This window comes from Zea mays, chromosome 2, assembly GCF_902167145.1.
Source record: "Zea mays cultivar B73 chromosome 2, Zm-B73-REFERENCE-NAM-5.0, whole genome shotgun sequence".
Classification (NCBI taxonomy): domain Eukaryota; kingdom Viridiplantae; phylum Streptophyta; class Magnoliopsida; order Poales; family Poaceae; genus Zea; species Zea mays.
Window position 1 is genome coordinate 42,358,802 of NC_050097.1, and position 11,292 is coordinate 42,370,093.

The 11,292-nt window shown below is 46.7% G+C and overlaps 1 long non-coding RNA gene, 1 other non-coding gene and 1 pseudogene across 3 annotated transcripts; all 3 read left to right on the forward strand.

The window, feature by feature from the left end:
- Positions 1 to 1,064: 1,064 nt before the first annotated feature.
- On the forward strand, positions 1,065 to 2,439 carry LOC109944497 (uncharacterized; annotated as a pseudogene). The gene is made up of 3 exons (XR_002267537.2): positions 1,065 to 1,256; positions 1,895 to 1,983; positions 2,274 to 2,439. The product of XR_002267537.2 is annotated as an uncharacterized protein (transcript).
- Positions 2,440 to 2,873: 434 nt separating this feature from the next.
- Positions 2,874 to 3,538, forward strand: LOC118476305 (uncharacterized). Its single transcript, XR_004856178.1, has 3 exons — positions 2,874 to 3,140; positions 3,278 to 3,365; positions 3,462 to 3,538. It is a non-coding gene; the product is annotated as an uncharacterized lncRNA (long non-coding RNA).
- A 1,505-nt stretch (positions 3,539 to 5,043) lies between these two features.
- Positions 5,044 to 8,657, forward strand: LOC103648583 (uncharacterized). Its single transcript, XR_004856179.1, has 4 exons — positions 5,044 to 5,376; positions 5,477 to 5,924; positions 6,205 to 6,290; positions 8,144 to 8,657. It is a non-coding gene; the product is annotated as an uncharacterized protein (transcript).
- Positions 8,658 to 11,292: the final 2,635 nt, after the last annotated feature.

Sequence of the window (11,292 nt, forward strand, 5' to 3'; positions counted from 1 at the left end):
TCTCACCTCCCGCATGAAACCGCAAGCCGCAAGAAGAGGGATCATGCCCCCGCACTCTCTCTCTCTTGACCGTCGGCGCAAAGAGGCCGCACGGGGACCCACCCTCCTCCATCAAGTGCCTGGGGCGCGGCGGTGTGGTTGTCGCGGCCACCTGAGGAGGTGCCCACCACCGGCGAGCATGGCGCCACCGCTCGTGTCAGCCTTAAGGTACACGCCCCTCCAACAAAGCCCCGCTGCCCTCACCCGCCCTGAACCCTAAAACTCCTCAACCGCCAACGCCGCCGTGCTCTACTTCCGACGAGACGGCCTGCCTCGGCACCCCCGCCCCTCCTCCCCGGATCCGGTGCCCCTGCTCGTCGTGCGGTCTCCACCCCCGACAGGCACCGGGCGTTGCTCCACCCAGCCCCCGCCCCAAACCTAAAACTCCTCCCAGCCGCCGCCTACCGTGCTCTCGATGGTCACCAACGCCTCACGCACGAGGGAGAATACCGGATCCGTAGCACTATGGCGACGGGTGACAGGTTGCGTGCCATGGATCTGTACGAGATCCTCCTCCTCACGACACGGCTGGCTCGCAGGGCGACGACGTCCTCAATCTATCGCGTGGCCAGGTTACTGATTTTACATAATGCTTCCTGCCATATGGTGTGGTTTGTTTGGTTAAAGGTTTAAACGTAAAACAGTGATGTTTGCTACGTAGTTGAAAGTTGTAGTGCAAGTCGCAGAGCATTTCTACCTTTTAAGATATTGTGGGGGCTAGGCGATGCTAACATTTTGGTGTTTGTAATTCTCTAGGAAGTTAGTGCTAGGCAGGTAAAAGGGGTGAAGAGGGTTTACTGGGAGAGGTGCAAAATTGAGTGGAGAGTTGATAGAGATTTTTTCCAATCTTTTGCTCGGGTGTACAAACATCACAGGCTTCTAACATTCCTATTCTTGCGAACCACTGAATTATTCAATATTGATTCTGAGTTAAGGAACATGACATTGGACGAATTGGTTTTAGCCACTCAGCTAAGATTATAGCCTAACATCACAGGAAGAGATCACGGGTCTATTTCCTGTATTCAGGTGCCCAAAAGCTGAACAGAGCTGAGCTTGAAGTCGCCTGTGAAGATTTTAGCAACATCAACACTTTTCCTACATGTACCGTGTTCAAGGGCATATTATCAGGCGGGGTCGAGATCAGCATTGTCTCCACTGTCATATCGTCGAGCAAAGACTGGTCCAGGAGCGCAGAAACATGCTTCAAGAAAAAGGTTTATGGCTAGCAACATCTTGTTCGATTACTTCCTGTGATGTTTTAATCCATAAAATACAGATAGGGGTTACACTGTTCAGTTTGGTTACTTCGATTTTGGGACTGCTTGTGGTCATCTGTAGTGTTTATTCTTGTTCGATTACTTCGATTCTAGGACTGTGATTTTAGTTCGATTACTTCGATTCTGGGACTACCAAAATACAGATAGGGGTTACACTGTTTACTTCGATTCTAGGACTGCCAAATGTCTCTACTGATTGAAGGAAGTGTTTATTCTTGTTTATTATTTACCAGATGTCTATGTATGCTTGATTATGCAAGTAGATTATTCAGGTAGTACATACATTTTTAGTTGTATTTATTCTTGTTTCTATTCGGTGCTTCATTCAAGTCTGCAACTTTTCGATGTCTCTGTGTGCTTGATATCATATTATCCTATATTCTTGCGCAAGAATCTTTTTTGGACGCACAAGTAGTTCTATAGAGTTTACTACATCCTTTGATGTTTTAATCCATGAAATACAGACCTGTATCTATTTGTTTTGGACTGCGTTCCGGAGAAAGAAATGTAGTTTGGTTATGTGGTTTTGCAGACCTGTACCTATTTGTGTAATGCATTTGCATGTATATGTGCAGCTTATGTCCATAATTCTTCAAGTCTGCATATGACTGCATCATTCTTCAGCCTTCTAGACTCCTTCCACTTCTGCCCCCTCGGATACAAGGTTAGTTTGAGACCGTGAGCAAGCATACCCATCCATCTTTTTCTCTTTCTTCAACCATATAGGTACAATAATAATCCATCTGTCTGCTACTAAGACATATCTGCTCTTTTCATTGTTCTGAGTTGGGTAACCATTTCTGCTCGATTAACAAGTATTCAGTACACACCAGTTTTTTAATCTTTATAAGATAAGAAGCAAAGTCAACAAACCATGGAGCATGTAGTATTTAATATGTTTTAAGTGTTCCTGGGATTAGAATCATTTCTTATGTGAGTGATCTACTTCTGCAGGACTTCCCAGACTTAGGTAACACAACCTCTTCTCTTCTTTCAACATGTTGTCATGTTGTGCTTGAGTTATGGTACAACTGGAGTTGGGTGAAAGCGACATGGAGCCTTGAAGTGGTAGGTACCAGCTTTCACATGTCCTCCGGGTCTGAAGTTTCTTGTGTTTGTCTAAACTTACGCTATGCTTAGGAGAGTTGAGCTCATGAAGCAGGACAAGAGAGCCAAGGTGTTGTGCCTGCATGGCTTCTGCACGAGCGAGAGTTTTTTGAAGAGTAGATCAACAACTGGCACTCTTCCATATTTCAGCAGTTTGAGATGGTTCTGTGCTGGATTCAATTATTCTGATCTAATTGATTTCCTTCTTAGTTTTGTTCAACAATATTTTCCCTTTTTGTTTTTAGATCTTCCCTGATGGCATCTTCCCGGCTGATGGAAAGTCAGAGATAGAGGGGAAAAACAAATACTTTGAGTTGTTCCAGTTCAATAAGGTTAGTGCTTTTTAGATGGAACCAAACTAAAATCAGCTCATGCATATCTAAGTTATATTTTAGCTACAGTTTGATCACCATCTAAGCCGTAGCTATTTGTGCCAATCCATGGCAGCCGCACGCCGCTCCCCCAGCAGCGTCGACTTCCATCCATGGCTGCCCGCGCGCCCGGCTCCCCCTTTCCTTGCGCGACGCGAGATGGATCGGCGAGATTGCCCACAAATCGCATCCATGGCAGCTTAGTTCTCCCAAATCCGCCGCGAATCGCATCTGCCAACGAGGATTGGCGCCGCCATGTCGTAGATCTCCCACGTCGGTGGCCGACTTTGTCATGCCTTTCTTCCTCTTCATCGTCGGAGTCGCCTTGGCGCTCGCGTACAAGGTAGTACACGCCGCCAGAAAAAAAAAGCGAGATGGCGATGCTTGCCCCCCCACCCCCACCCTTGCCAACGGTGACCTCTACGACTTGCTGAAACCTAATTAATGATCGCGTGTCACCTTTATTGATTTGTTTTACAGAGAGTCCCGGACAAGTTGGACGCCTCGAGAAAGGCATTGCTCCGTGCGCTGACGCTGTTTTGTCTTGGTCTTGGTCTTGTTCTACAAGGTGTGATGGCAGCTGAGCTATGTTTCTTCAACTAACCAAAAGTACACTCGTGGAAATGAAAATGTGTTTGATGCCTTTTTTTGCTGCGCTACGCAGGTGGATTCTTTCATGGTGTTCGTAGTCTAAGTTTTGGGGTTGACCTTCGAGAAATACGGCTGATGGGTGTACTGCAGGTATATGTAATGCATGTTTCTGTTATGAGCTATGTATTTTGTCCATGGACAAGATAAACTGGTGTTTGGTAAGTATGTATGTAAAACTGATGCCTCACATTCTTGATTGCAGAGAATTGCAATAGCTTATCTATTGACCGCCCTCTGTGAGATTTGGATCAGAGGAGACGAAGATGTAGACTATGGATACGATTTGCTCAAGCGATACTGCTACCAGCTGTGAGTTTAGTTAGACCAAAAGTACTCCCCTTTCTGCACTATGGGAAGGATCACGAGCCATTTTTGTTCGTAGGGGAAGAACGAGTCCTACCTGTGTGCTAACAAGGTCGACCTCGAGAGCCTAGACATCCAATTGGACAACAGGCGCTGATCCTGCTCGCTCACCCTCGGCCCGCTGTCGACCGCCCCAAGGTGCCACTGGTGTCTCCGCCAAACGCGCCTTCCCAGGCCCCACCCAGCGCCCCGTCGCTGCCTAGGCTACCGACGACAAGCAGACCTTCACCGCCGCACCGCTGGCCGCCAAGTAAGACCCCGCTTTGATATTCGCCGCAGGCACGCCTTACAGTTTCTGTCCAGAGTTGGACTTGTACGTCACTGCGGGCTGAGCTGACTGATGCGGTGATGTTGATTTGTGCAGAGCGCAGGTGGTGGGATGGCCACCCGTGCAGAACTACCGAAAGAACACCCTCGTCGCGAGCTCCTCCAGGAGAAAGGCACCGGCGGAGGACGCCGCGTCCACAACTCAGACCATGTACGTGAAGGTCAGCATGGACGACGCGCCCTACCTCAAGATGGTGGACATCAAGATGTACTCCAGCTACGAGGACCTCTCCATGGCGCTTGAGAAGATGTTCAGCTGCTTCATCACTGGTGAGTACTGTTCGGTTCTATGCTTCTGTCTAATGCATTTCCCTCTTGTAAGTACTGCGTCGTCCAATGCCATTTCTGCAAGGGTATTGATGGGATCCGTTGCTATAAGTCCTTTGTGACGTACTGGATTTACTCCAAAAAGCGTAAGAGCAGGTTCAGTCCAATGAAAGTTGCTTTCTTGAACCAAAAATTCACAAGATTTGCATGAAGATAGCATTCATACAGCGATGTGTTGTGCATATATGATCTTAGACAAGCACCAAGCACAATACAAGCATAGTCATTTTGTGCACAGGAGAAAGTTTTGCTTTATCACGCCACAATCTAAGTCCAATGGTCCTTGGCTCCACCGCTCAATTTTCATCAAAGTTTTTTAGCTTTATGAACGGACGGATAATTGGGAGCTTGGGATACATGTGCCAAGTGCCCTAGACGAGGCACATAGTGCAAAGGGGCTTCCTATAAGACCTATATATATTTACCAAGTGGTTGTTTAGCTAGAATAGTAAACTTCAGTAATCTTTTTTTATTTGCTAGAACACTAGATATAATAAATTTATGTTTTATCCACATCTTTTATTTGGAAACCTTACCAATAATTTTTTTGCAAAATATATGCAGAATGTAAAGTTAAAAATATTTCTTATGCTTACTGCAAATCATGTCAGTAATCCAGACTTGGTGTTTAAAAGATTTTTATGAATAAAGATTGTTATCCCTTGGTGACTACTATTTCTTAGTAAAATCTATCTACCAAGGTATGTCTACTACTGTATCTTCACAGATCGCTTTAGTTTAGTACTACAACATTCACTGTACCCAAATACCTTCTGTGATTTGGCCCAAGAAAGTCTGTTCTCCTTTGCGTCCAAAATATGTAAGTTTGCTAATTTCATAAACTCCTTTTATCCTTGATGCAGATTTGTTCTTAACACTTGGTGGGAATAAAAAGGAACAAAGAGATAGTGGTGAGAGAACAACAACTCTACAATTCTTGAGATCATACAATGAACGTTTTATTGTCTTATGAAGCTATGGTATAATTCGTTTTTGTTTGTTGTTGCACAGATGGATGGGTAGGAGAGGCGAGGGCCGCCTCACCGTAGATGGAGCCCACGGGGCGCGCAAGGAGTGACGCGCCTTCTCTGGCTCCTTGCTCCGCTCCAATGGCGTCGATGTCCACGTGCCACGTCATGGAACGGATGCGGCACAATTGGCTAGGTACCATTTTCTTTCCAAGCGTAGTATCTCTTTTGTTATTGTCAAATCATTTTAGTTCACTTGGTTCTTTTTGTTTAGAATATCTTGGAACAAAGTGCAACACTTATGTTTATCTGCTAAATTGAACTTAAAACAGGCGAAACATATCAGAAAACCGATATAGATTTCTTGGAATCGGAAGCAAGCGCTTTCAGGGATGATGGTTCAACAGCTTCAACTGCAATTTTGGTGGGTGACCGTCTGTATGTTGCAAATGTTGGTGATTCTCGTGCTGTTATTCCAAAAGCTGGCAAAGGTATTGCATACTGGAAGTAGGTATCTTAAGTAGCGTATTTGTGTTTCATTTTCATGTCACATTTGTCAGTTGATGTATGGTCTATGGTCTGTTGAATCTAAATCACAAAGCAAAAATCTTGGCATCGCTCTATTTCTCATACCAATATATAATCCATAAACCTTTGTTGTAGTTAATATAGAACCATCCATGACAGTTTGGTTTGTAGGGTTTCTCATTGATTATGTGTAATTTTGATTCTGTGACAAATGTCTGACAGTTCATCTGTTTGTTTTTATAGCTATGGCACTTTCAGAAGATCACAAACCTAATAGGATTGATGAGCGGAAGAGAATTGAAAATGCTTGTGTATTGTCATTTGGGCTGGTAAGCATGTGCTCTTCGTTATTTTATACATTGGGCTAATTTGCTTGCATTAGCTGAAGTTGACAAGGCAGATTGCAAAAAGCTTCTGCTATTCATCCGTAGCCATGTGTTCCTGGGAGCTTGAACATGTTAGGTTTCCATACACCCATTCGAGTATGAAAAACTTTGTATTGCAGTGGAGCAGCCTTGTTTTTTCAAATCATCATTTTTTTCTTTGAATGATAAGCATAAAAGTCGAAGTGTAGGCAATCTAAAGGTATAACTACCTCATTAAAGAAGCCAAAAAATTCACATTATATACTTACAATGAATCAAAAATATCTCCATGCCTCATCGACGAAAAAGAAAATTTAAAGAGTTCTTTGGTTGGATATAATTGTTTCTTATTGAGTTGCATGCAATGCCAATTAACTAAAAGTTTATGGTACAGACAAAATATGCACAATGCACTCATACTTCAACGCCCCCTCACTTGTAGGTTCCCTTAAGCTTGATGTCAGATAGAACTGTGCTATAACTTTTATTAAATTGTTGCATCCAGTATATAGTATAAACTATTAAATATTATATTTTGGCGCTGCTGCAAGTAACATCAGTTTAGAGTGGTTCAGGACAATTTATCGTGTCGGACGTGGACAAGAGGCGGCTTGCAAAATTTTGTTTTCAGAGGCTATATCTTCATAGCAAACGGAAGTATTGGCAACAAAAGATGTAGATAGAGCAGTAGAGGGAGAGAGCGTCCATGATTCCGATCACCCATATCATCGATCATCAGCATCATCTGTTCCAAACTAGGAGAGATAAAGCGATAGCCCGAGTGGCAATAGAAAACCCTTATATTAAAGAGATAATCGATGATGCTGCGGACAGACCTATTGAACTCATATGTGCTCAGTAGTAGCCCTTGCTCTATCATCTGGCGGCATAGCTTATATGTCTCATCTGTCATCCCCTCATCTTCACAACCTTTGTTCATCAACCCATATGCCACATTGGACAGTGTCACTGGCAACCACATCAAACAATTCTAATGTTTTTCCCAACTTCTCCACTCAAATAGTACACGTGCATCAACATTCTCGCGAGAGCCGCATCCATCTTCCCCGTAGCCAGCATCATCTGATCCTTCAGCTGCAATACCTCATCCATCCTTCCCACCTTCACAAGTACACCCACCATAGAATTGTATGTTAACTCCCACAGCTCGACCCATGCCTCCCTCATCTTTCCCAGTACCTGAAGTGCCCGATCTGCATCATGTAGCCTACCCAAACCTGTGATTGTGGTGGCATAAACGTATTCGTCAGGCTTGACCCAGGCACCGGCCATTTCACCGAACACCCTGACAGCGTCTCTTTATAGTACGACGTAAAACTGTAGTTGTTATTGTAATTGGGGTACAAAATGGATGAGGTAGCATAAATGTCATGTAAACTTAGTGGGGGAGAGTGATAATGGTAAAGAAATTCTGTAAATATCAGTGAGTGTTCGTCCGATGGATTGGTTGGGGATGGCACTCCGCTCTTGTCAGCTCTGCAGCTTACCTCAGAACATAGCACGTCAGTGCAAGAGGTAATTGAATTGATTCAAGATTAACTGAGTCCTTCAGTGTCTGTTCTTTTTTATTAGCTGATCTGGCTTCCTGATAGAATGCAATTACAGATCAATAAGTAACATTTTTTATTAGTTAATTACATATCTTTTATTGTGAAGAACTTTCCTGTCTAAGATTCATAATTTAATTACCAGCAATTAGTTAATTTATGAGAAAAAAATTGCGATACTAATCATATTTGTTTCTACAGTACACAAGATTCAGTTTTCATTTCATGTTCTAATTTTGTAAGCTGCAGATTCCTCTAGGTCGGATGGAAGGGCGTATCACACATAATCTGGCCACATGATAGAATGCGTGGAGTCGACAGGATGGTGCTAGAAGGAAGGATCCTTTCTCAGCTCATCAAACAGCATTAACGACAAGTATCGCTCCCCAAGGATTGAAGAACAGTCTGCAGCAATGGACCACCGATCAGTACTCTGAAACTGCCTTCATGTGAAAGGAATGTTCAATGCAGTAGTAGTATTAGAGTATAGCTCACTAGGGAATAATGCATCTTATGAACAAGTAGTGTTGGAGGAACAAGTATCTGGCCACCTGACAAAGTGAGCTATTGTCACACGATGATACATTTGATCCATCTTTGGCCACATACCATTGCTGTCTTTTTTTCTGACGAGACAATTTAATGTTGTACGCTATTGATGTTCATCATTTGATTGTTGCTCTGAATTCGACATTTTGATGTTTCGACATTTTGATGTTTCGGGGTCTGGTAGTTTAATAGAATTTTTAATGAATTTGGAGGCTACTGTGTATTGCTAATATATTTGTTCAATATCCTTTTTCTCATAATAATATAACACACATTTTATATATAAGTTATCGTGATATTATATATTCCCGTTGCAACGCACGGGCACTTACCTAGTATGTATAGATGTTAACAACGAATGGAGCATGTAAAGCATAAGAAACAATGTGAACAATAACATTATCATATATATTTCTCAGTATATAATCGTAAGTTAATATAAGGACAATATTGAATTATATTTGGTACCTTCGGCTTGACAGAAAACAAAGGTACGAGCGTGACGCAAAAGCAAATGCCAAATCAGCGTGAACAGTACGGAAATACTGTTCATCTATTTATAGGCACGGGACGCAGCCCATGTGAAATTACATCCATGCCCTTTACATTTGCTAATGACTCTAAGGTAGTCCATCGAAGCTCCCTTGCGCGTAGTTTCGGCGCTGCGTCAACCTTCGTATTGTTCGAGCTTCTCATACTGTGGTTCTGATCCGAGTCCGAAGGTACCTGTTCATGTATTACACTCCGGAAACATTGTTAAATTATGTTTTTGAGGACCTTCGAAAGACGAAGGCCCCCAACAGCCTTGTTTATTCGATTGTGAATAAATAATATGTAGAATTTGCTATATAAATTTGTATTCTTGTTTTTAGCATTGAAGCTATTAATATTCACAAAAAGTAAACCTTAAATTCGTTCTATATCTTTTAAAATAATTGATATAAAATTTGGATACCTATCTGTCGGAGACCATAATTAGGGGTACCCCCAAGACTCCTAATCTCAGCTGGTAACCCCCGTCAGCACAAAGTTGCAAAGGCCTGATGGGTGCGATTAAGTCAAGGATCGGTCCACTCAAGGGACACGATCTCGCCTCGCCCGAGCCCAGCCTCGGGCGAGGGCGGCCGACCCCGGAGGATTCACATCTCGCCCGAGGGACCCCTCAAGCAACGAACACACCTTCGGCTCGCCCGAGGCCCAGTCTTCGCCAAGAAGCAACCTTGGCCCGATCGTCGCGCCGACCGACCAAATCGCAGGAGCATTTAATGCAAAGGTGGCCTGACACCTTTATCCTGACGCGCGCCCTTCAGTCAACAGAGCCGAAGTGACTGCAGTCACTTCGCCGCTCCTCTGACCGGCCTGACAAGAGGACAGCGCCGCCTGCGCCGCGCCGCCTGATGTGCCACTCGACAGAGTGAGGCTGACAGCAGCCAAGTCCGGCCTCGGGCGCCATAGGAAACTCCGCCTCGCCCGACCCAGGACTCGGACTCGGGCTCGGCCCCGGAAGACGACGAACTCCGCTTCGCCCGACCCTAGGGCTCAGACTCGGGCTCGGCCCCGGAAGACGACGAACTCCGCTTCGCCCGACCCCAAGGCTCGGACTCGGGCTCGGCCCCGGAAGACGACGAACTCCGCTTCGCCCGACCCCAGGGCTCGGACTCGGGCTCGGCCCCAGAAGACGACGAACTCCGCTTCGCCCGACCCCAGGGCTCGGACTCGAGCTCGGCCCCGGAAGACGACGAACTTCGCTTCGCCCGACCCCAAGGCTCGGACTCGGGCTCGGACCCGGAAGACGACGAACTCCGCTTCGCCCGACCCCAGGGCTCGGACTCGGGCTCGGTCCCGGAAGACGACGAACTCCGCCTCGCCCGACCCAGGGCTCGGACTCGGGCTCGGCCCCGAAAGACGACGAACTCCGCATCGCCCGACCCTAGGGCTCGGACTCGGGCTCAGCCTCGGAAGACGACGAACTCCGCATCACCCGACCCCAGGGCTCGGACTCAGCCCTGGCCTCAGCCGACGGTCTCCGCCTCGCCCGACCCAGGGGCTCGGACTCGACCTCGACCTCGGAAGATAGACTCGACCTCGACCTCGGAGGAGCCTCCACCTCGCCCAACCCAGGGCTCGGACCGACCACGTCACAAGAGGCACCATCATTACCCTACCCCAAGCTAACTCAGGCTACGGGGAACAAGACAAGCGTCCCATCCGGCTCGCCCCAGTAAACAAGTAATGATGGCGCCCCGCATGCTCTATGACGACGGCGGCTCTCAGCCCCCTTACGGAAGCAAGGAGACGTCAGCAAGGACTCGACAGCCCCGACAGCTGTCCTTCCGCCAGGCTCCAGCGCTCCTCCGACGGCCACGACACCACACGAACCGGGTGCCAAAACCTCTCTGGCTGCCACGATGGCATGTACTTAGGCCACTAGCTCTCCTCCGCTAGACACGTTAGCACACTGCTACACCCCCATTGTACACCTGGATCCTTTCCTTACGCCTATAAAAGGAAGGTCCAGGGCCCTCTTACAGAGGGTTGGCCGCGCGGGGAAGGACGGGACGGCGCTCGCGTAAGGTCGCTCACTCCCTCCCGCGTGGACGCTTGTAACCCCCTACTGCAAGCGCACCCGACCTGGGCGCGGGACAAACACGAAGGCCGCGGGTTTCCCCTTTTACGCCTGTCTCCCTCCGGCTTCTTCCCCCCTTCGCGCTCCGTCTCGCGCCGACCCATCTGGGCTGGGGCACGCGGCGACAATTTACTCGTCGGTCCAGGGACAACCCGGGTTCGAAACGCCGACAGTTGGCGCGCCAGGTAGGGGCCTGCTGCGTGTTGATGAACAACTTCCCGTC